This window comes from Tenrec ecaudatus, chromosome 15, assembly GCF_050624435.1.
Source record: "Tenrec ecaudatus isolate mTenEca1 chromosome 15, mTenEca1.hap1, whole genome shotgun sequence".
Lineage (NCBI taxonomy): Eukaryota > Metazoa > Chordata > Mammalia > Afrosoricida > Tenrecidae > Tenrec > Tenrec ecaudatus.
Window position 1 is genome coordinate 75,574,295 of NC_134544.1, and position 24,751 is coordinate 75,599,045.

The 24,751-nt window shown below is 41.3% G+C and overlaps 1 long non-coding RNA gene across 1 annotated transcript; it reads left to right on the top strand.

Annotated features, from left to right (window-relative positions):
- Positions 1–418: 418 nt before the first annotated feature.
- LOC142427912 (uncharacterized) lies at positions 419–24,143 on the top strand. Its single transcript, XR_012780113.1, has 3 exons — positions 419–581; positions 3,556–3,682; positions 23,883–24,143. It is a non-coding gene; the product is annotated as an uncharacterized LOC142427912 (long non-coding RNA).
- The last annotated feature ends 608 nt before the right edge of the window (positions 24,144–24,751 follow it).

The window sequence follows — 24,751 nt, forward strand, 5'->3', positions numbered from 1 at the left end:
AATGTTTCCAGCTGCTTTAATTAACATAACCATCTTCAAGGTTCATTGATTTATCATTCTCCTTGAGAATCACACAGTAAGGAATTGATAGTTACGTGTGGTGTGAGGTAGGGATCCTGCTTTTTGTTTCTTTTTGACAGCTTATTTGACTTTGTCCAATGTATGTTTGATTGTCCAATCTCTATTTATTATAAAGCCATCTTTACTCACATGTCTGAAGATTATGAGTTTTAGATTTTATTGCTCATGATAAAATCATTTTTCCATCACTCAATAAGGGCACAGTTAACAGTATTGAGGACTTTGTGCAATAAGAGGAAGGGAATTGTTATAGCTTTTGGACCTACAGATTATGTGTTATTCACATTGTATTCTCCCATCAGCTTGCAGATTGTGTATCACCAGCAGCGGCGTACAGGAAGGAGGAAGAAGTTCCTGATTTTGGTATTATTATTTCTGGGATGTCCTCATATGAGATTGAAATTTGTGAACATCTTTATTGCTGATCCAGATAAGACAAACATAGAGTATCCCAGTTGCTGGCAGTGTTCTAAGGACCGAAGAAAATGACCAAGGCCCAGGTGATTCTGATGTGTTTTATCCTTTTCTATATTTCATACTGGGATTGTGGAAACCTGCATAATACAGATCCAGTTCATTGGAAAAGTGGAAATTTGAAATTGTAGACGTTAGAGATAAACTTGAACTCTGATTTCAGCATTGGGCTTGAGATTAGGAATAGATAGATCATAGGATTAAAACTAAACTATTGACATTGAACATAATGCGTCTCTGAAGATTCTTGGGATCACGTTATCATCTAAATCATTATTCTATGGCCAAACTATGGCAGTCATTCAAATTATAGGCTATGCCTAGTTTTTAAGGGGAAATAAGATCATTTCTTTAGAAGTGTCTGTATTCCCTGGGATTTTTGTTTGACTAAGTTTCTTTAATGCTTCTTTCTGAAGGTGATGTGTTACATAATCTCCCAAAGAGCCGCATTTTCATTAATGAATCTAAAATTGAAAACCCAAATTTTTAACCTCAGCCAATAGTGGTTCAAAAATGATTGACATCTTCTCCCCTCCTCTAACTATAGATGCAGGAGAGAGAATCAACCATCAACGTCAGGTCGGATTCATATGAGGCAGAGCTTAAGCATACCTGTACTCTCCATACTTTTCCAGTGATGGCACCAGTTATTGTTCCCACAGTCCTCTCCTACTGTGCTCATTAACTTTTTGCAGTGGCCCTGTGCAAATGTACAGTCCAGAGCCACAGGTACAAGTTTTATTAAGTAACAGCATATAATTTGGTATCAGAATGAATAGGCTGCACATTGGGATTCATATTAAAGAGCCATATAGAAAATTTTGCTCTTCTTCAGGGCAGGCTTGTTTTTTCGGTCCCTCAGACATTTTACCCACGGAGGCAGGCTCATTTCATAGTTCCATCTGTCTAGCCTTCTCTCATCTCCTTGGGGGATATCCTCCTCTTGATCTTGCCTGCCTGCCCCACTATCTTGGCTGAAAAGTCCTTTCTGGACCTGTAACCATTGACTCTGTCACTGTGTCCCTTCTGCCCTGGTCATTAGCTCCATCAGTCTAGCTCTTGAACCATGAATATTAACGTTCATTTTGCAGAACCAGCAGTAGATGAGTGAGTGCCTATGAGATAGAGGTTCACGGTGTTCCATGATTTACTTTGTAGCATCTCACAAAGCTAAATATTCATCAAGTAAACAAATACCTCGTCAAGATGTGGATTCTGGTGAGTCCCTAATCTGTATAGAGGTCAGGGATCAATCTGTACGGTTCTCCTCATTCATGTGTTTGCAAAGGCTGATGAACCAGATCATCAGGGCAGACAACAGTCCACTGCCTCACAAAGTGAAGTTGTTGAATCTGGTCAGATAATAAGTTGCAGGGGATGAGGAACCCAAATGGGAAAGTCATACCGCAAGCTGTTGACTCATGGAGTAGGGGAAGTTCTCAAGTCAGGTCACACAGTGGGTTCACAGGTGTTCAAGGAAATGGCTCATGCATTTCTTGAAATTGGCAAATCCCTAATCCATGGGATCAATGTGAACTATGTGGCTTCAGGGTCTAACAAAGCCAAATCAACAAACCAATGTCTCACTGTCTCTTCTCATACCATGCGTGCAGGCAGTTCTCTCTCTCTCCCTCTTGATATGATGGCTTCTTGGGTCAACCTAGCACCTTCCCTGCCTAGGCAAGGTTAGGAGGGCTCCAGAGGTCCACCCAACAAAACTACGAAGACCCCTTGGAGAGCATGTGGTGGAAGATGGCAGTTGCAAGAGGACCTTGCAATTAAAGTTAAGGCAATCTGGTCTGAAAGTGGCTGCGAAGAATTTGTCCTAAGGTTGTCATGAGGAGCTTGTCCTAAGGTGACATTTAAGAGCTTAGAAAGTTGTACTGCATCCAGGAAGGGAGATATTGCCTATGAACATTTTGATCTTGGTTCTCAGTTATATCTTTTTGTTCCTGAACCTGAGTTTTACCTTGTTCATTAATAGACCACTTTAATCTGTTGAGTTTTGTGTGACCGTAGCAACAGATTATCAATGAGACATAGAGTGCTGTGGGAGGAATGACTTGATTAAGAGTTAACAAAAATGTGGAGAGTTGAGGTATGTTTGACCTCCCCCATCTGAACTCTTCCTGATAATTGTTGACACTGATACTGCTAGAAGTCCTAATTCCATTTGATAATAAACATGTGTTTATCTACTTTGTGCAAGTATAAATCTTGGCTATTTCTAGCTCATTCAGATAGTTTCACTGGACCTCAAAGTTCTAATGTTATGAGTGGGTGCATTATTATAGAGCACGGGAGTCCGCTATACTCGAACAGTGATTCTCAGGAACGACATTGCAATTGTGGCAAATATTAAAGACAGACCAGTGTGGCACGGGGCTCCTCAACCTATGTCAGGACTGAGAAAGTGAATGTATTTTCCAATGGGTATATGTACTGGAGTTTACAGATCTTTCCATAGGCGTGCACGTCATGCACTTAGCGTGTACATAGTCAGTGGGTACTATCATCAGCGGGTAACATAATAAGCAGGATGGTGAGTCACCCTGTTGACCTAGTGCTAGTTGATTTCAATCCCACCCTGAGCCCTCCCCAGGTATTTGTGACATTTATGGTGGCTTAGCTATGGAACCTGATTTCTCTGATCTACAAATAACCTTCAGGCACAGTGAAGTAGCCAGGCACGGAAACTGTTCATCTACTATGGTAATTCCTTTAACACTGCTCCTTAATGGAGAGCTATATGAATGTGTATTTGAAAACATTTCTTAGAACAGTGGGGACCTTTCTGGAAATAGGGCTCGTGTTCTGTCCTCATAATTGCGAATGTAGAAATAAGGTCAAATACTTTTTACCAAGTCCTCAGTTTTCCACACATTATGGAATGCACTGTCACAATAGTTTTTCTTACTGTTTTGCTTTCTTTACTGTAAGATATATTTTTAAAATCTTCAAGTATAAAATACGCCGTTAAATCGACTCCTCTTTCTACAGGAATCACTGACATTCAACGATGTGGCTGTAAAGTTCACCTGGGAGGAATGGCAGCTCCTGAACCCTGCTCAGAAGACCCTATATCAGGATGTGATGTTGGAGAACTATCACAACCTGGTTTCCATTGGTGAGGAGAATTCTCAAGTCATTGACCTCGTCATTGGCGTTTCCTGTCTTATGTGTTAAAATTTTTGCAGTGTCTGTGGTGTTCTCAAAGAGGTAGATTCTCATTGCATCCTCTGGTCTTAAGTTGGTGGGTTGGGTCTTCTGCCCTTGAGAGAACACTTTGTTCCTTTGAACATTATTTTCCTAGAAATACAACATTCTGCAGGCTTTACAAACTTTAGGTTAATTTTGGTGTGTCTAAGATTGTGCAATTTCTCATGAACAGGTTATCTAGTTGTCACCCCAGAATCTGTCTCTCAATTGTAACAAGGAGAACTGTGGTCGGTATTAGAAACAAGCTATAGTGGAATTTTATCAGGTGTATAGTCAAAATACCTTAAGGGTAATAGGCTGGGGGTATTGATTCAATGGGCAGAGGGCCTCACATCCATGATAGATGTTGGAAAATGCATAAAAGTCTGTGCTTCTTTGAATGTGAGCACTCACTTTTCCTAGCAGTTGAGAAAAGTACCCCTGTAGTTCTAAATGAGATTAAATTTCCATTTATTTGATTTATACTATTGTATGTTTGCTTCCATAATTTTCTTTCTTTAAGATTCTCAAAACTTTCCCTCTCTTATATGCGTCTCTCTTATTTTGAATATCCATCTTGCAAGCCTCTCTCCAAACAGATGGAGCACCATCTTGGATGTTCAACTCGAACCATAAATGGGCCTCCTTTGTGCTTTCTTAGCTCCCCACCTTGGAGTTTCTCTAAAGATTTTGGTGCCCATTCTCTCATTTGTTCTCCTGGTTCTTTAAAGTTTTCTTCATTCTGGTGAAATAAGTTCTTTCTATTTTCTTTTAGAGACGGTCAAATTGCCTTGTCTGTTGGAATTCTTTAACAGACATGTTTCTCCATAGTTTGCTCCTTTTGGTGAAACACATTTATGACTTCGGTTATTTTCAGGTATCTAAAGTCACCTTCCTAGCAAGAAAATTGTTATCAGCTTAGCATATAATTTTGCACCGCACCTTCAATTTTTTTCTACCTGTAAGATTTTGTTTTGTTTTTCTTAGAAAAGTACAAATACTTTAATTCTAAGTGACCTGCTCTGCTTAGGACCCACCCAAGAGACGTTCAAAGTGAAATCCAATTGTTCACACTTCATCTAGTATCACACAGGCCGCTTTCCAATGTGTGCACACGCGCATACACATGGGAGGAAGGAGGGAGTGCAGGCACAATGGACTTTGATCACAGGATGCAAAACGCTTCAGAAACCAGACCTGTCAGACAGCTAAGTACAAAACTGCCTAAAACAGCAGGGCTGCTTTTCCCAGACGGGCTGCATACAACCTGACGAAGATGACTTGGATTTGTTTCCCTTCAGTCAGTTTGGAGCTGTGGCCGAAGATGCTGCCTCTGGAAAGCTGAGCACGCTGCTGAGGCAGACCCGGAGTCTGCCTGGGACTGGGAAGCACAGGCTCACTGGGGGCCACCGCAGGCTCCTCACTGCCACTGTCAGAAAGCTCCTGTCTGGCTCTTCCAACAGCTTCCTGGAGAGGATTTCAGGATGGCTTCCATGCTCCTCTGTCAGTGCAGTTCCGCAGCAATCCCAACAGCTGTCTTCGTTGTACCTGAATCAGGAACTTCTGGCACGTTCTAATTGTTCCTGTGGCAGGAGGGAGATGAGCACAGGACTGAGGGTTAGGGGTCCAGGGGCTGGGCCAGATTGGCTCACCTGTGCTTGAATTGCACCATGGCCGCCTGCGTCATGTAAGATTTTTCTTTTAAGTTGCCTGTTCCTCCAATAACTTTGTAAGTGGAAAGGGCATTTTTAACATCCTGTATTCTTGGATTTTTCCTTAAGCGTATGTCTGCTTTATATTCTTTACTATGCAGTGTGCCTTCTTTAGGCCCACCCCTTCTTAACAGGTCCTCAACCCAAAAGATGACCTTTGCTGCTTCTAAAGAACATTTTTGCAGGACATTCCAACAGAATTTTTTACTGTAATTCAAACAATGCATAGAATAATCAATATCGTTCTCTTTTCTTTTTTGTCTTTGAAGTATCCTTTTGATTTCTAAATGTATGATTTCTTTTGTGTCATCCCGGAACTCATCTGGTCTCAGTCATTAGTCTTCAGTCATCAGTCTTTTATTACTCCAGTTTATTCTTTACATAGTCTCTCAGCTCTGTGATCTAGGTATTTTGGTTAGCTTCTACTTGGATTTGAGCAATTGATGGTCTGTTCCACAGTTAACCCCTGGACATGTTTTGACTAATGAGCTTCTCCACCATTTCTTTCTAGGGATGTGGTTGATTTGATTTTCATGTGTTCCATTCAGAAATATCCATATGTATAGTTTCCATTTCTGTTGTTTAATAAGAAATTTGGTATGAATTCATCATTCATCTCACATTTTTATTGCTAAACTTGCATATCCTTTCTGTCATGGAGGTCACATTTTCCACCTACTGACAACTTCCCCAAATGTTACGTTCATCAGTGTACATGATTGTATGATTGATCAATATCAGACTATAAAAGTCATGTGAAATTTTCAATATATATGTTTAATCTTTTTGGGGGGAGCTCTTACAGATATAACATTTCATAGTTCAATCACTGTACAATTGCTACCACAGTTTCAAAACATTTTCCTCTTGACTTCCTTTCTATCTGCTCTCCTTTATCCCCTCCCTTCCCCACCCTCAATTTCTTTATTGTGGAAAAGAGAACCTGGATGAAAGCAGCCTTATCTCTTTACTCCTGACTTCAGGGCTTGGAAGACCAGTACTAGTGTTAGAAGAAAACCTCCACAAGTCCCAAGGATAAAGCTAGAGCTGAAATGCACAATTTCCAGATAGAATTTTCTCCACAACTGCCCTCCAGTAAGATGTTAGTATACAGCTTCTACAGGCGCCTCACTTCTTGCTACTCAACTAAAAGATGCCTAGCTTAAAAAGCAATCAGGTTCCCTTTGTTGCTATCACTCAAGGAGTCAAGTATCCCTTTGTCTCTTAAATGCCCTCTGGATGGGTCCTATGGGAGGGTTGTATAATTGAAGGGCAGAAATAAAAAGGCTTTATATTCTTTCACCAATTTATACAGTCTCAGGGCTTGCAATCTCCCTCCCCCACCCCTCCGCTCCTCCCCCAGCACACACACACACACACACACACACACACACACAGACACCTACCTACCTAACAAGGTAGGTAGGACTTTTATCCTGGGGGTCCCTGAAATAATTGGGTGAGCAACTGAAAACCAGTTGTGAGGGCAGGTGAATTGAAGTAACTCTCTCCTCAGTGGGGAGAACAAGAACAACATGTCTGCTCTTGTAGTTAAAATTGCTGGCAGATAGTAATAAGCCATGTGCTTGTATGAGGTATCATTAAGGTAACACTATAATGAGAGGATATTGTGAGGATAATTTTTAATTAGGAGAATGTGACTTGGATTCTTCTCCAATATACAAATGTGAATTCCTCCCTCCACCCAAATGCCTGGCCTTGCAATCTTCTTTAATTCTGAGAATAAGCAATTAGGCTGTGTCCTCTCTTCTAGGTCCTCAGTTTCCCACAGCCTAATACTTACCATGAAGTGTTCTAAAAGAATGCAGGATATTCCCACGTTCACACTATTCTGTTCTGTTGTGTCCGTGCCTTCTGAAGGCTTGCATGGCTCGCTACTATATAAACTCACTGTTAAATGACCTCGCTGTCTTATTCTGGGATTGGAGATGAGGCCACTCTTCCCCGTTTTGCTGTCTGCTTTATCTTCCTTAATTGCACACACTATTCCTAAGGGCCCATTTGAGTGTGGGGCTGGATTCCCCACGGTTTACGTTTGCTTAAACAGTTGGTGTACCAATCTAAATAGCACTTATAACTGGTCTTACTTGCAGGCATATGAATATTAACCTTCCACTGACAGAATTATTCTTTAGCGAAGATATTACCATGTACTGTTTGATGATGGATACGATGCCAGGCTTCTTTCATTTGTCATTCTTAGCCTTTTAAACCACGTGATTATGTAATTATAAGTAGACAATACCAGTCTATTTAAGTTTAATAATCATACACAATCGATTTTTAAACATTCCATTGTGTTTTGAAAACTTGCAGATTTTTGTTGATAATACTTCATATATTCCATCTCCACATTCTTAGAATATGTGTGCAGCTATTTTTTCTCATTTTCAGTCAAGTTTTCCTCCATTCACGTCATTACTGTTGACTTTACTTTGAGGATTTGGTACTTCATCAGTGTTATTTCCTTGTCATTAAACCTAAGGGGTTCATGTTCCAGAAGAAGATCCCCAGGTCTTCTTCCCAGTCCTTGTTTCTGCAGATTCCACTAAGACCTGTCTACCATGGCTGATCCTGCTTCTATTATTTGAAATACTGGTGGCATTGCTTTTGGCATCACAGTAACATGCAAGCCACCGCAGGACAACACTGAAAGATGAGTGGTGTAAGCTAGAATATAGGCTCTATAAACATAAAGCATATGTTTCTGTACCACAATACCTTTCATATATACTTCTAAAAATGCTTTTCCCCCAAGTAGAACTTCTGCAATTTTCACATTTCCAACTTTATGTAGTACTCAGTTGTCTTTCAGTAAAGCTTGATGAATAGAATACATGTAACCCCTACCAGCTGGAATTAGCAAGCCTTATCCGACCTGTGGTCTATTGTTCTCAATGTCTTCCTTTTATTACATTTGTTGTACATTTTCATATACCTCTTTAAGCAAGTGCCAAATCTGTGTTCACTCATCCTTTCATATCCAACCAGAGTTCTACAATAACTATTTTTACCATTTGGATTATTTACACGCTTGTATTTCTTCCAATGAGCAATAAACATTAAGCATAGTGTTTTATTTATATTCATATAAGAGGGTTGTCACTAAAGATCTACTTCGTATCAATGCATATTTTAAGGAGTCCATTGTAAGTCAAGATTTTGAAAAGAATCAATGTTCTGTTCTTTTATAGAAATCCAGAAAGATGCCGACCATTTGCTTGAACACATGCAATGTGAAAGATACATGGACAGAATGGAACAATAGTATACATTTAATACATTGGAAAGTACTGTTTATCAGCGCAGAAATTATTTTCTTCCAAAGGAAACGTATGAGTTGTTTGGATTACATGGAAAAATAGTAAAATCAGATTTAATCATTCTGAAATTAAATCAGAACAGAAGCAACAAAACACAGAAGTCAGTTGTGCTCAAGGAAGATGAGGACAATTTCCTCCACACTGAGCAAGAGCAATTTTGTACTGAAATGAAATTCTCTGAGAGTGAACAATCCAGGATCTCGAAGTCACAGCATCAGGAATCTGATCAAATTGAGAAACCACACACTGGTGATAAATGTGGGACGACCTTCATTGAGGAGTCTTTGCTCTATGAATGCCAGCTCATTCATATACTAGATAAGACCTGTCAGTGTGGGCAAAAATACAATAACGTGTTCCAACTCAATGAACATTATCAAAAATCTCACGAAGGACAAAAGCTTTATAAATGCTTGGATTGTGGCAAAACTTATCACAATAAATCATACCTCAAGGGATGTTGTGAAACTCATGTGGCAGGGATGCCCTATGTATGCAGTGAATGTGGGAAGGACTTCACCATGAAAAGTGATCTCACTGTTCATCAGCAAACTCATACTGAAGGAAAACCCCATGTATGTGGTGAATGTGGCAAAGGCTTCATTCAGAAAATACAACTCAAAACTCATCTACGAACTCATACTGGGGATAAACCCAATATATGTAATGAATGTGGCAAAACCTTTATCAGGAAGAATGCTCTCACTGTTCATCAGCAAACTCATACTGGAGAGAAACCCCATGTATGTCGTGAATATGGAAAAGCCTCTACCAGGAAGTCTTTTCTCACCGTTCATCAGAGAGCTCATACTAGAGAGAAACCCCATATATGTGGTGAATGTGGCAAAGGCTTCACTCATAAAGTAAATCTGAAAACTCATCTACGAACTCATACTGGAGAGAAACCCCGTGCATGTGATGAATGTGGCAAAGCCTTTTTTTGGAAAACTGCTCTCACTGTTCATCAGCAAAGTCATAGTGGGGAGAAACCCCATGTATGTGGTGAATGTGGAAAAGTCTTTATTCAGAAAATCACTCTCACTTATCTTCAGCAAACTCATACTGGAGAGAAACCCCATATATGTGATAAATGTGGCAAAGGCTTTACCAGGAAGACTTCATTCACTATTCATTAGCAAACTCATACTGGAGAGAAACCCAATGTATGTGGTGAATGTGGAAAAGCCTTTATTCAGAAAATCGCTCTCACTTATCATCAGCGAACTCATACTGGAGAGAAACCCCATGTATGTGGTGAATGTGGAAAAGCCTTTATTGGAAAGACTGCTCTCGCTTATCATCTACGAACTCATATTGGAGAGAAACCCATGTATGTGATGAATGTGGAAAAGGTTTTCTCAGGAAGTACATGCTCCCTGTTCATCAGGAAACTCACCAGAGAGAAACCCCATGTATGTGGTGAAAGTGGAAAAGCCTTTATTGGAAAGACTGCTTTCACTGTTTATCAGCGAACTCATACTGGAGAGAAACCCATGTATGTGATGAATGTGGAAAAGGTTTTCTCAGGAAGTACATGCTCCCTGTTCATCAGGAAACTCACCAGAGAGAATCCCCATGTATGTGGTGAAAGTGGGAAAGCCTTTATTGGAAAGACTGCTTTCACTGTTTATCAGCGAACTCATACTGGAGAGAAACCCATGTATGTGATGAATGTGGAAAAGGTTTTCTCAGGAAGTACATGCTCCCTGTTCATCAGGAAACTCACCAGAGAGAAACCCCATGTATGTGGTGAATGTGGCAAAGTTTTTATCAGGAAGAAGGACCTCAGTGTTCTTCAGGGAATTCTTCCTGGAGAGAAACCTCATGTACGTTAGTGAATCTGGCAAAAGCTTCATTCGGAAAGGAGGTCTCAAAATTCATCTATGAGTTTACACAGGAGCTAATCCCTATGTATGTGGTGAATGTGGAAAAACGCCTTTATCTGGTACAGTGAGCTAACTGAGCATCAGCAAACTCATACTCCAGAGAAACCCCATGTATGTGGTGAACGTGGAAAAGCCTTTCTCAGGAAGAATGCGCTCATTGTTCATCACGAACTCATCCTGGAGAGAGAGAAATCCCATATATGTAGTGAATGGGACAAAGGCTTCATTCAGAAAGCACATCTCAAAACTCATCTATGAATTCATACCGGAGGAAAACCTTTCATGTGATGAATGCAGTAAAGCTTTCAGCCAGAAGTGGTGTCTTAAGCACATCAGAGATTTCACAAAGGAGAGAATCCCTTTGCATGAACTAAATGTGGAAAATTTTATTTCCTAATTTTCATTAGTTCAATGATGGATTCACTTGCCACTATTCTCAATCCATTTTCTGTCCCTACTATATTTCCGGTTGTTGTCTACAAAGTGATAGTACACAATTCTAGGCTGAGACTATGAAGCAACGTCCTAGACAGCCTGCCTTCACAAAGGCTGGTTAAGTACACGTTGAATGTGTCCTACCAGCACAGTTGTACTCAGAGGGATCAGTGAAGGGAGTTTTGTTGGTCACTTAGATCATTAAATATACTTTCATCTCAAGTCTAACAATTGGGAACTTGAGACCAACATATTAATAGGCTGATCCAGACAGGCAGAAATAAGGAAGCAGAACCAAAGTTACAAGAGGATAAGACTACAAGAAGCATTCTGGAGACTACATTGATCCCCTGTGGTGTATCCAAGTGTCACATCACCTTGGCTTCAAGATCTCATGGGATATTTGTGAAACTGGGTATCGACAACATGAAAAGTTAACTCTTCCATCACTTTGGACTTCACATGGCTTCCTTGAAACCAGAAATACACAGTTCTTTTTTTTTTTTTAACGTTTTATTAGGGGCTCATACAACTCTTATCACAGTCCATACATATACATACATCAATTGTATAAAGCACATCTGTACATTCTTTGCCCTAATCATTTTCTTTTCTTTTTTTTTTCCTTTTCTTTTTTTACATTTTATTAGGGACTCATACAACTCTTATCACAATCCATACATATACATACATCAATTGTATAAAGCACATCCATACATTCCCTGCCCCAATCATTCTCAAAGCATTTACTCTCCACTTAAGCCCTTTGCATTAGGTCCTCTTTTTTTTCCCCTCCCTCCCCGCTCCCCCCCCTCATGTGCCCTTGGTAATTTATACATCGTTGTTTTGTCATATCTTGCTCTATCCGGAGTCTCCCTTCCCCCCTTCTCTGCCGTCCCTCTCCCAGGGAGGAGGTCACATATGCATCCCTGTAATCAGTTCCCCCTTTCCAACCCACTCATCCTACACTCTCCCAGCATCACCCCTCACACCCTTGGTCCTGAAGGTAACATCCACCCTGGATTCCCTGTGCCTCTAGCCATCATATGTACCAGTGTACAACCTCTGCCCTATCCAGCCCTGCAAGGTAGAATTCAAATCATGGTAGTTGTGGGGAGGAAGCATCCAGTATCTGGGGGAAAGCTGTGTTCTTCATCGGTACTACCTCGCACCCTGACTGACCCATCTCCTCTCCTAAACTCCTCTATGAGGGGATCTCCAGTGGCCGACACTTGGGCCTTGGGTCTCCACTCTGCACTTCCCCCTTCATTCAATATGGTATATATATATATATATGCATATATATATATATATATATATACACACACACATACATATATTCTTTTTTTTTTTTTTTGCATGATGCCTTATACCTTTTCCCTTGGGCACCTCGTGATCGCACTGGCTGGTGTGCTTCTTCCATGTGGGCTTTTTTGCTTCTGAGCTAGATGGCTGCTTGTTCACCTTCAATCCTTTAGGACCCCAGACACTATCTCTTTTGATAGCCGGGAACCATCAGCTTTCTTCGCCACATTTGCTTATGCACGGAAATGAACAATCTCTTCCACCAAAACCACACCCACTGTGAGTGCATCTTTTCTGACTCATAGTAATCCTATCAGACTGGTTAGGACTGCTCGCTAGGCTTTCTCTGCCTATAATTATTTACAGGAATATACAAGTTCATCTTACTCAGGAGGACCCCTTGTCTGGTTTGAATACCTGACCTTGTGGTGAGCAACCACATCTGATCCCACAGCACCACCATAGCCCTGTCTCTGCACCAACAGGCCCATAGTACAAGGTTTCTTAACTGTCACTTTTAGAAGCCAAGTCATGATATTTTCAATATTATTATATAGATATGAACTCGACTATGAATAAGGAAGGCCGTAGGAAAAATGATGGCCTTTGACTTATGGTGTTGTAAAAGAATGATGAAAGTACTGTGGGGCAGACTGGTAATAAGATAAACAGGTCTGTTTTGAAGGGAGTACAGCCAGTGAGTGCTTTAGAATCAAGGATGGTGAGACCTTGTTTCATGGAAAATTTTCATTCCTGTCACTTCAAAAAGATATCAACCATGATAAAGTAGGAGATCAATGAAGACCAAGGCCCGTGATGAGATAGATTGACACAGTGGCTGTTTCAATGAGCTCAAAATATCCATTGCAATTATGATGCTGAGAGAGGCATTGAGAATAGGAACTGACTCTGTGGCACTTAACAAAAAAGAAATCAAAATACACAACATTCTTCCCAGGCTAAATAACAGTGCTTGGGAAATCGTATGTGTTTTATGCAGGAAAACACACCTAACAAAGGGAAATATGTAACAGAATACACTGTCTTTATCATTGCTCTTACGTTGAAGTTCGCTGTGTCTTGGGTAATTATTGGTAGCATATGTCTACATATTTATAGAGCTTTAAGCATCCAAAGTTACATGGGCGCAGGATGGTTGTTAGAGACTCGTAAAGAAGTTTAACGTGAAAGAGAAGAACTGTCTGAATAGGATTTTCTTTTCTGAAATACTGATGGCAGAAAGTTAGCAGGTCTTTAACCAAGGGAGTCACTGGATGGTTTTGAACTGCCAACCTTTTGGCTCAAAGTTGAGCATTTAATCATTGTGCCACATTCTTTTTTGGTCCAGGTTCTCCTGAGCATAACTTACATGCATCAAGTTAATATTCTAAAGATGAACATTCCTGTTCATATTGTCCAGTGTTAAGACACCATATAGATTTCTTCAACGTCAGTGCTACTGCTATTTTTTGCTCCTTGAGTATTCATTGTCGCATACGTAGAGTATGCTGTCCTATATATTGTGTGTTTTCTGTAGCAACCCTGGACAGTATCTGTAGTGTCAGAAACAGCTGCCACAATTGGGATAACTAAGAGTGACTCTAAGAAAGGTCAAATACCCTACCAGAAATATCAAAAGAATTGATGCACTTGTGTTATGGTGTTAGAGAATAATATTAACTGTATTGTGGGCTGCCTGAAGGACAAACAGGTCTGTCTTGGAATAAGCACATCTGGCTTCTTGGAAGCATTCAAGTCAGACGTTATCTCCCTCATTTGAACATGTCGGTAGGAGCACCACAACCCGGAGAATGGTCTTGTGCTTGGTAAATTAGAGTCGGTGAAAAAGAGAGTCTTTCCAGGAGCTGGATTGTCACAAAGTCTGCTACGGTGAGTCCAAACGGAGGAATCACTGTGAGCACAGTGCACTTCCGGGCAGTATTTATTCCTGTTGTACCTGGGATCTCTGCGAGTTGAAACCAACTCAATAACAATTCAACATATTCAGTATTATTTAGATCATTCTAAGTTAAATTTATTACATAAACCTACACTTGTGAGTGTTCACTGGAATGAAAACACTGAACATCCATCTGATGGCTTGGAGAAAATTTGGAGCTCACTTGAGAAATTTTTCCTGCATTAATATTTTTATACTCACATTAGTGACATAGTGGTTATGTGTTGGGCTGAGATCTGCATACCAGTGCCCACTCCAAACAAGATAGGGCTTTCTTCTCCGATAAGCAGTTAGAATCTCAGAAACCCACATGGGCGTCACTATAAATTAACAACTTGATGGCAGTCAGTTTGGTTTTTTTTTAAATAATATTTCTAACTGACAAAAAAACAGGACTAGTTGTTTCCCTGGATTGTCAACAGATTGAACCGATAACTATTACTTTGAAGTCTGCCTTTCAATAAATGGCCAAATCGACAAAGCCCATTCCAATGAGAAGAAGGCAAGTTCAGATACATGAAGGTTCCCTAGAGTCTGTGCTTGGTGGTCCCTAGAGAGGTGCTGACAAGGTGGGGAAACTACAGCTTTTGAGAGGAAAACATCGCTGACTTATCTCTTTCACGTCTCCTAAAACCATGACTTGATGTACTAAGTTTTGTGTTTGGGTTCACACCGAATTCCCATCTCTGTGTGTCTGGCACAGTAATACAGGGCTGTGTCCTCAGGATGCACGGAGCTCAGTTTTAAATAAGCTTCGCCCTAGGAGGTGTCCCTGGTGATGCTGACTCGGGATTGGAGAGCTGGATTATACTTTGTGCCCCCATCAGTATCTATTACACCAAACCTCTCCAGTCCCATTCCTGGAGCCCGGCAGATCCAGTGCACAGCATAGCTGGTTAAAGAGAATCCAGAGACAGCACAGGTGAGAGACAGGGTCTGTGAGGGCTTCACCAGTCCAGAGTCTGACTCTTGTAGCTGCACCTGGGCCAGGACACCTGGGGATGAAGAGAAACAGAGTCCTGGGCTGCGATGCTGCCACCCTAGACTTCATGTAGGAGTGCCTGAAGCACTTACCTCCCGGAGTCACCACCAGAAAAGGAAACCCACACACAATTCGTGTTCTTGTGGATAAGACTCGTCACACCCAGAAAATGCTCTCCGGGTGAAAAGGAATAGGACTTTCAGTACATGCGCGCTGCGGTTTCACGGGGCTGGTATTTGCATGTGGGAGGTGCACTTGTATGTAAAGGTGGACAGGGCCGAATGGAGCCCAGAGCTCTGGCACTCAGATGAGAAGCGCGATGCTGGTGGAGTCCTTGGGAGAACACAGTCCTATGAGGTCTTCACTCTACCAACCATATGCACATCTGTGCAGATTTCAAGTTCAGTGTAACTTTATGTGCATTCCCGTCGAAAGTACCCAAATGATCTATTGAAATTAAAGACCATCTCTATCCTCATGTTTGGAATCAAGACTGGGGCCACCTGAATCTTTCATCCATCTGAACACACAGGGAAACAAGTGTATGTCATCCCAAATTCTTCTTTCCCCTGTTTTATTTCACAGTATTTGGAAAGAAGTAAAAGGTACTTCAATGTTATGTTCTCTATTTAGAGTTGGAATGAAAAGGTTTCCTAACATCAGGGTCATTTGTGAGGCTAAAAGAAACCACAAAAATAAAAAGAAATTCCATTTTCTTCCATGAATTAGTACCGGGTGGGTGTTGGGCTCAGTGTATTCAGAGAGCGCCCTGCTGACAGCATCCCATCACTTACAGGAGAGGTGTTCCCTGGCCTCACACTGTCCTCCAACTTCTGTGGGTCGCACAGCAACATTTTTTTTGGCCCTAAGCTTTCACGCTATTGGTCAGGAGTGTTACCTGGCACTGTCTCCGCAGGTTTCCTGCCCTGGGCCGTAGAGTTACCATAGTGGTCAGCACAGCAGTTCTAGCCGACCCGGCACTGCAGTCCCTCATCCACGCTCCTGCCCTCACTTCTTTCTTCTCTTGGTCCAAAGCTGGTGGCTCTTAACATCCCTGCAGGTCCGCTTTCTCCCTGAGGTTAGTTTTATGTCTGGACTCACACTGACCCTCCCTCACTGTGAACAGCTTTGGAGGTAGAGAGTGCTACAACTTGCAGACAATCTGAATTCGGTACAGCGGAAGGAAGTATGATCTATAGACACAGATATTTATACAGATATGATATTGAGATGCATTCCACAATAAATACTGATTAAGAGAGAGATTTGCCTGAAAGACAAGGGAGGTACGGAGCAGAGTTTAGGCTTCAGTCTTTCCGCAGGAAGAGAAAGGCCCTTAAAGCAGGCTTCTGTTTAATAATCGAAGCAGGAAAGTAATAAAGTTATTCCGTGTGAAGGAGGAAATTGTCAAGTCAGAATTCTTTTTTATGGGTTTCTGTGATGTGTGTGATAGGAAATTTTACAGTTTTTGGCAATTGTTGAGCATAATGACAATCTAATGCCACTTAATTATGCATGCGAAGAATGTTGAAAATATTATTTGATTGCCTGTACATGTACCATGAGAAAAAATAAGTTAAAAATGAAAGATAACTTTTTCCTTCATAATCAGAAACTGATGGAAAGTCTTACGGGAACAACAATTCAAAAAACTAGTGAAAATATTGAACTATAGAAGATTGTTATATAAGCCAGAAATATGAAATTAAAACTTGTTAGTAATGGAATAGTATTTAATATTTTAGTTATTTTCTTAGTTTTCCTCTAAAACCATTTTATTTGGTGCTAATAATCTTATCAAATCGTAGTTCAAGTGCATCAAACAGTATTGTATAATTGTTACCAAAATCAGTTTCAAAACTCTCTCTTCCTTCTTGAACTCCTTGGCATCAGTTCCCTTTTATCCCCGCCACCCCCTACTACAGGCCCCAGAATCCCTTATTGTCTTAGCTATGTCTATATGTTCATAAATTCCACGTTTCATCTAATGTAAAACAGAAAAACAAAGAGCAAAAATTCAAGAATGTTACCCCCAATGCCAATATACATCTGAGATAAACCCCAGTAAGAATCGGAAATTGAGGAAGCAGGCAGTTCAAGTGCAGTCTGCTGTCCTTCCCCAGAGTCCATAACAGACCCAGGTGTGCTTAGGTCTTAGGACCAAATGTGTCAGTCTGGCTCCTCGAATGTGATGACCTTGCTCTCTGACTGCCTTTCCCAAGGCTTCTGGATCCAAATACACTCTTTATGAGCTGGCGTCCTACAGCATACCTCTTCTACTTTCTTCTGAACACATGCTAGCATTCCCCAACCTGACTGTTATTCACATTACACGGAATATACAAAACAGCAACAACAAAACCATCTCACTGCCTTCCAGGAGATTCCACCTCCTAGCACAACCCTACTTCTCTATCTTTGCTGGTGAGGAGGGAACACTGTTGTTCAACTGCAGCACTGGCCGCTGAGTGAAACCACTGGCTGTGAGGACTGGAGCCCACTCCTGATGATGAGCTGCTTCGGTCTCTTCTCTGTGTGAGCAAACAACTGTTGCATCCAATGCCTGTGTGTAAGCTGTGCTTTTGCTGGTGACCTCAGGCATTGGTTTAACAGAAATACACTGTTAAGTCGTCCTTACACTACAAAAGAAGGGAAAAATACAGATGGAAGGAAGAATAAGGTTATTTTCACTAAGCTACCTTGTAAATTGAAGCACAGACAAAAAATATATTTAAAAGGAAAACCATTAACACGTTAATAAAGATATTATAAATAATACCATCAGTGATGCGACAGAAAAAGATGGCATCATTAACCTAAAACACAATGTAGGCGATTCTATGGAGACCAAGGTAATGGGAAAAAAAGATCAATTCCTGACAATCGTATTAAATATGATTCAACCAAATACAGAAAACAAACTAATGGACATAAGCAACCAAAATAAGATTCAAATTGGAAACACAACATAACTCACTGGCACCAAGTGAATTCTGACTCATAGTGACTGTCTAGAGCAGAGTAGATCTGCTCCTTAGAGTTTTACGCACCGTAAAACTTTTTTTTAATTGAGAAATTGGCAAATTTTATTAATAAGTAGATAACATTATATCAATGTTAGATTTCTTATTTAATTTGCAATATTATTTTATTAAAATGAATTTTGAGATTATTCAAAATGAAAATGCTTTAAAACATTTGTTCCACAGCTACTATGTTTTAAAATGTTATTTCTTTCAAACAAAAACCCTTTTATTAGGACCTAATCCAGACATCTTCCCATCTATAGTTAAATCATATGAAGCAGTGTTGTACAATCAGAAAACATGTTCTTCCTTCTTGAACTCCTTTCTGTTACCTCCCCCACCTCTCTTCCTGAAGCTCCCATTACCCTTATTCTAGTTATTGACTCTGTAGAGTCACCCACCCTGTGCTTCATAAACTAAGAAACATATAAAAATATATGAGAATCAAAAACGCTACCAACAATGACAAACATAGCAGAAATAAACCCCTAAATGTTTAAAAATAAATCCATAAAATGTTAAAACCCAGATCAGCACAAAGTATATCAAAGGGGAGATCAAATGAATGACAAGTTGCTAATCATCCATGTCAGATGTGTCATTTTGATCTCCTACAGTCATCTCTCCAATACTCTCTGATCACCACCTTCTTCCATCCCTCAGTTACGGTGAGAGGGAATCACAGGAGGTGTATTCCCTGTGGAGATCCTGCACATGGATTTTGAACTTCCACTGTCCTCCGTGGCCTTCTGCATGCCAGAATCTCACAATTAAGCTCTGATATTATTTCCTCCTCTGGATTTGGATTACAATTATTATTTGGACTATAATTTACAATCCTTGTGAATCTTTTTTCGAGCCTCATCTGTCTCCCTTGGAGTGGCTGGTGATTCTGAACTGCTGACCTAGCACTTAGCATCCCAATGTGAAATCCACTATGCCATCAGGGATAGTGGTGTTGTAAATAACCTTTATTTGCATATGTATTTACTACTTATTTATTACACATTGTTTTTCTAATTGAAAAGCGTGTAGCTGTAACTTAATTAGGAATGTTATATGTATTGAATTTTAAATGTTAAATAATTTTAACATTTTTAAAATTTAAAAATGGTATAATATGTGATTATATTAGGTAATTACAATTAGCTGACCAAAATTAATCTCAGTATTCTGTACCTCACGCCATCAAAGATGTTGTTGGGTGTTTCTGAGTCACGTTTACTCATAATGTCTCACAGGAAATACGTAAACTTCCAAGTCCTGAACCATCCTCACTTGCTCTTAAGTTTGAGACCATGTTTGCAGCCACTGTGTCTGTGCTTCTAACTGAGCGTTTTCCTCTGTTTTGCGGACACTCTACCAAACAGGATGTACTTTCTCTAGAAACCAGTTCCCCGTATCACAGGTTCAAAATACGTGAGAAGTCACGCTATTCTCAGTTCTAAAAACATTCTGCTATATGAGCCTGCAATGTCCTCTTCTTGTGATACATTTTCTATCTTTTGGAAATTAAAGTTTTCTTTCCAACATGTGTTCCCTTCCTTGGGACTTCAATGAGTAATCTTAGAAAGGAGTCCTCGAACCAGACAGCTCATTCCTGTTCAACTGTTCCCCTCTGGGCCTGGAACACTTGTTTCTGCATCAAAGGACACAGTGGGGAGAAAGCATCACGAAGGATATGTCACATGTTTAACCCCCAAAGTCACCTCAATTATTTTCTCAGACTTAGAGATTTTTAGTCAGTTACTACCCACAGTGCACAGGGAGCATGTCAAAGAGACCTCCAGAGTCCTAACCAGGGGCTGTAATAGATCAGTGAGCTCAGAGCAATTGAAATCGTGCTCTGCACTCATGAATGTGTACATGCCTGTATTTCATTGTCTACAGATTTTGAGTAACAGAGAGGATGAGAACGACCATGGTAATCTGTTTGCCGAGAAGAAAAATGGGTCATCCAGGAAGAGTATGAAGTTTCAGAGTCACTTTAATATTTTTTCCTCCATTCAAGCCTGCAGTGAGGAGAAACTCTGGGGGTGGGGTGGGAGGAGGAAAACTGTCCCTGGAGATGCTAAGATGTAAGAGAGGAAGCCCTAATTTCAACAGGAAATCTTCCCTGTCATTCACATGTGCCTGTCTAGGGCTGGGTGTGTGTGTCCTGTGGGACCTGTGAGCCCCCCGCTGCCCAATGTCTCCCCTGCAGGGGAGGTTTGTGTCTGGGCTCACACTGACTTCCCCTCACTGTGATCCTTGCACAGTAATACACAGCTGTGTCCTCAGCAGTCACGGAGCTCAGCTGCAGAGAAAATTGATTCTTCGATGTGTCTCTGGTGATAGAGAGTTGGCTTTGGAAGGACGGGTTATAATCTGTATCACCATCATAATCTCTGTATCCCATCCACTGAGGTCTGGCAGATCCAGTTCCAATCATAACCAATGCTGGTGATGGAGAAACCAGAGACAGTGCAGGTGAGGGACAGTTTCTCGGAGGGTTCCACCAATCCTGGACCCGACTCCTGAAGCTGCACCAGGGGCAGGATGCCTATAAATAAAGATAATTGGAATCCGTCCATCACTTGCAGTCACAACCATCCCCATAGACTCCACACTGATCTCTGAGACCCTCACCTTGGGGAACTGTCATCAGGCACAGGAGAACACACAGCAATGGCATCTTTAGACCACAGCTGTGCTTTCCCAAGGGACCCACAGCCCTGTCCAAAGAGAACTGATAGCCTTCAGTGCCCAAGGCTGGGATTTCAACCTAGTGCCTGAAGAAGGATTTGCATAGGAGGGAACCCTGTGTTTATCAATAGAGGCTTTTTTGTTTCTTCTAAGTCCATTGTAGGGTAATTCTTTTGAACTCATTTGTGTGTTAGTCTGTAATAAGAGATCATTTTTCCTAAGAGGTGTGTGTGAATGGTCAAAGGGAAACCCAGCATTTCTGAGCCCAGTATTCTCTCCCTCCAGCCTTCATTGCTCCTGCCCTGACTGAGGCTCCCGTATGTCCTGTGTGTCGAGGACTGGACAGTACAGAGTTCCTTGAAACCATCAGGTCCACCCCAGAGTATCATCATTGCCCCACACTCTCCAAAACCCATTCCTTATTTAGACCCTGATGCTGTGAGGTAGCTAGAGGCAGAACTGAGGGCTGGCCCTCTACATTGCCAAAGCCTCCCGCTGCCCTTACAGGAAGTTGGAAGCTGCTTAAGGGTAGAGGGCATGCTCACATTCAGGACTTTGGGAGAGGAAGCCTGTACACCTGGGTGGGACGCCATCTAGGCCAGGTGGGCTTAATTCAGCCAATGGGGTTAACCAGTATCATCGACCACGCCTCCCTTGAAAAAGCCAAAAACGTTGAATCATGGCTCTCTCCCAGCAGCTACTACACGGTTCAGAGCAGCCTGGTTGTGGTCCGGTGCAGCAGCTGTGCCGTGTTATCTTGCTCCTGCTCTCGCTCTCTCTTTAGTTCAATTTACTCTAACACCTGAAAACGGTTTCTATCCTTTATAAAAATAAAATTCACTTTGATCACAAACCAGGCTGCGGTGTGAATTCTTTCTGGTGCAAACCCAAGGACTGAGGTATTTCTAACTCAAGGGATCTAAAAATGCCTCTTAATCAACCTCCTCAAAGTCCTTGGTAGTTTTTCTATGTGGGAATATATGTTTTAGAAGAATTAATGCCAGACATATTCCAAGGAGTTGGGGATTAATGATGCCTCAAATATTCAACTCTTCCAGGAAGCCATTCAGGGCTATTTTCCACCCTCTTCTCCCTTGATTATATCCTCTCATGTTTCTGGGCTCTGAAAATTATCGCAACGTCCAACAGAAACCCATGACCGTGGTTGAAATGGTTTACGTGCTGGTGGGTGCCCTTCAGTCCAAATTCTTAAGGTCAGGAAGCGGCATGCCAGATGCTGGCACCAGAGGTTGCCCTCCACTTCTGTCTCTGTATTTTATGACCTGCCGACTCTGGCAGGATGTCTCTAGTAGATTTTGGCCACCTACTACTGTTAATCAGCCAGGGATTTCCCCACCTTGGGCCACGATCATCAGAAACCCACGGATCTTACAAGCAACGCACACACTATATCCCAGTGCAAGATGCCTAAGGAAAAGCTCAGTGTCAGTACAGTGATTCATGTCTCATAGTGTCTCGGTGTCAGTACAGTGATTCATGTGTCAGAGTGTCTCAGTGTCAGTACAGTGATTCATGTGTCAGAGTGTCTCGGTGTCAGTACAGTGATTCATGTGTCATAGTGTCTCGGTGTCAGTACAGTGATTCATGTGTCATAGTGTCTCGGTGTCAGTACAGTGATTCATGTGTCATAGTGTCTCGGTGTCAGTACAGTAATTCATGTGGCAGAGTGTCTCGGTGTCAGTACAGTGATTCATGTGGCAGAGTGTCTCGGTGTCAGTACAGTGATTCATGTGTCATAATGTCTCGGGGAAGAAGTTGCCACCTAGAAAAGGTGGGCACTATTTCAAGGGTCATGAATCTGAGTAAAGAGATTATTCAGAGCAGGAAGTGGGAAACACTTGTTTAGTAGATAGGGCAAAGTAAGAATAAGATCCATAAACGATATTTCAGATCTTGAACCAAAATACACCAGCCTCAGACCCAAAAAGCACTCTGGGTTAAATGAGGTCCATTCAGATTCTCAAAATGTAGGAATGAGTGCAGACTGTTCTAAATGTCCCTTGCCCAGGGGACTCTGGCTCACCTGAAATGGGAGCATTTCCAACCAAAGTGTGCCTCTCTATTTGTCCTTTACGTGTGACCCCTTGATAACTGCTCAGGGATCTCAACCTTGAATTTATCACCAAAATTCATAGATCATCTCATTTGGAATATATATGTATAACATCATATATATAATGTTATTGACCAGGAACTCAGTAGCACTATCCCTAAATATATATTTTTTTAATTTTAACTCCCATCTAGATTATTTTCTCATTTATATACACCATCAGAAGCATTTTTCTCCATTCTCACAGTTGACACCACTAAGTTACAGAATGATTGTTTGTATATCTGAACTAATATGTATTTTAACAACGCAGAAATCCAAGTACAGGTGGTGGTCACTTGGATTTTTTGAACCAGATTTTGCTAAGGAGAATAAACAAAAGTTTTGCAAAAAATACTCATGAGGTTCACCAAAATCTAAGATTTCAAGCAAATGACATGATAATATTTTTCATTGGGAGTGCATTAGATTCATTCAGCTTGCACACACAGACTGGCATGGCTTTACTTGAACCTGGTCATTCTAGCACACGCAGCTCATGACATCTGTTGCTGGTGGTTGGCGGGACAATTTAAGGTTCACACTGTAATGGAGCTGCACACTAGTCCAGGTCACCTCCATCTCCGAATGTGGATGCCATGATTGTACAGTAAACAGGTATAAAACTTTGCAGATTAAAATTACAACTTTTTATTTTTGTTTTGTTGTCTGATTTTATAGCTAGGAAATAACATGGAGGAGAAGGTTTCATCCCAGAACCCATGGCGTGCCTGTTTGAAAATCTTAATGCATGGATGGTGACCCCTGTTTCAGGAAGGCACTTCCATCGGTCTGGCAAGCTGCCCTGGCTGGAGGCCTGGAATGCATCCGGGCCGAGAGGGAAGCATTTGTTCCAACACCTGGATCTCTCCTTTGGACTCAGCTCACAGCATTGTGCGTAGGTGAATGTTGAAATGGAAATAAAGTGACATTTAAATTATATTAATTATTGAATTACATTTATGTTTAAATTATAATTAAATACACCTACTTAAATTAATATGCTCCTATGAAATCTGACACGTGTCATTTGTAAACATTTGTGAGGGGGTGGGGCCAATGCAATCCACGGCACAAGGCAAACAGTAGATGAGGTTTGCTCAGTGAAAGCACCTCTCCTCACTCTACACAAGGTAGCACAATGCTCCAGGCCCTCAAATGTGTCCTCCGAAACCCATCGCCTCTTTGGTCCTGATTCCCTGTCAGTGTCTGTACATGTTAAGGGGATTAAGATACAAGAGTTTTTGAAATACACAAGACAGCTCCGATGCCCAACTATGGCTTGAGGACACTGAGATGTGCTTGCTGGTTCATCCTGGACTGAGCTAACTTCTAGGAAATTCCAGCTGCCCTTGCCTCCCAATACCCTTACTGGGGACAGATTTGCATCATGGTTGAAAGATCCCCCATGTTTTCCTTGTGCCCTCTGTGTGTATCTGACTCCATATGTGTCCTTCTGCTCTTTGGAAATAGGAGACTGTTTCCTCCCCTTACAATGCAAAGTTTCTAATTCAGTGGTTGATACAAACCCTCACATCGAGAGAAGCTCC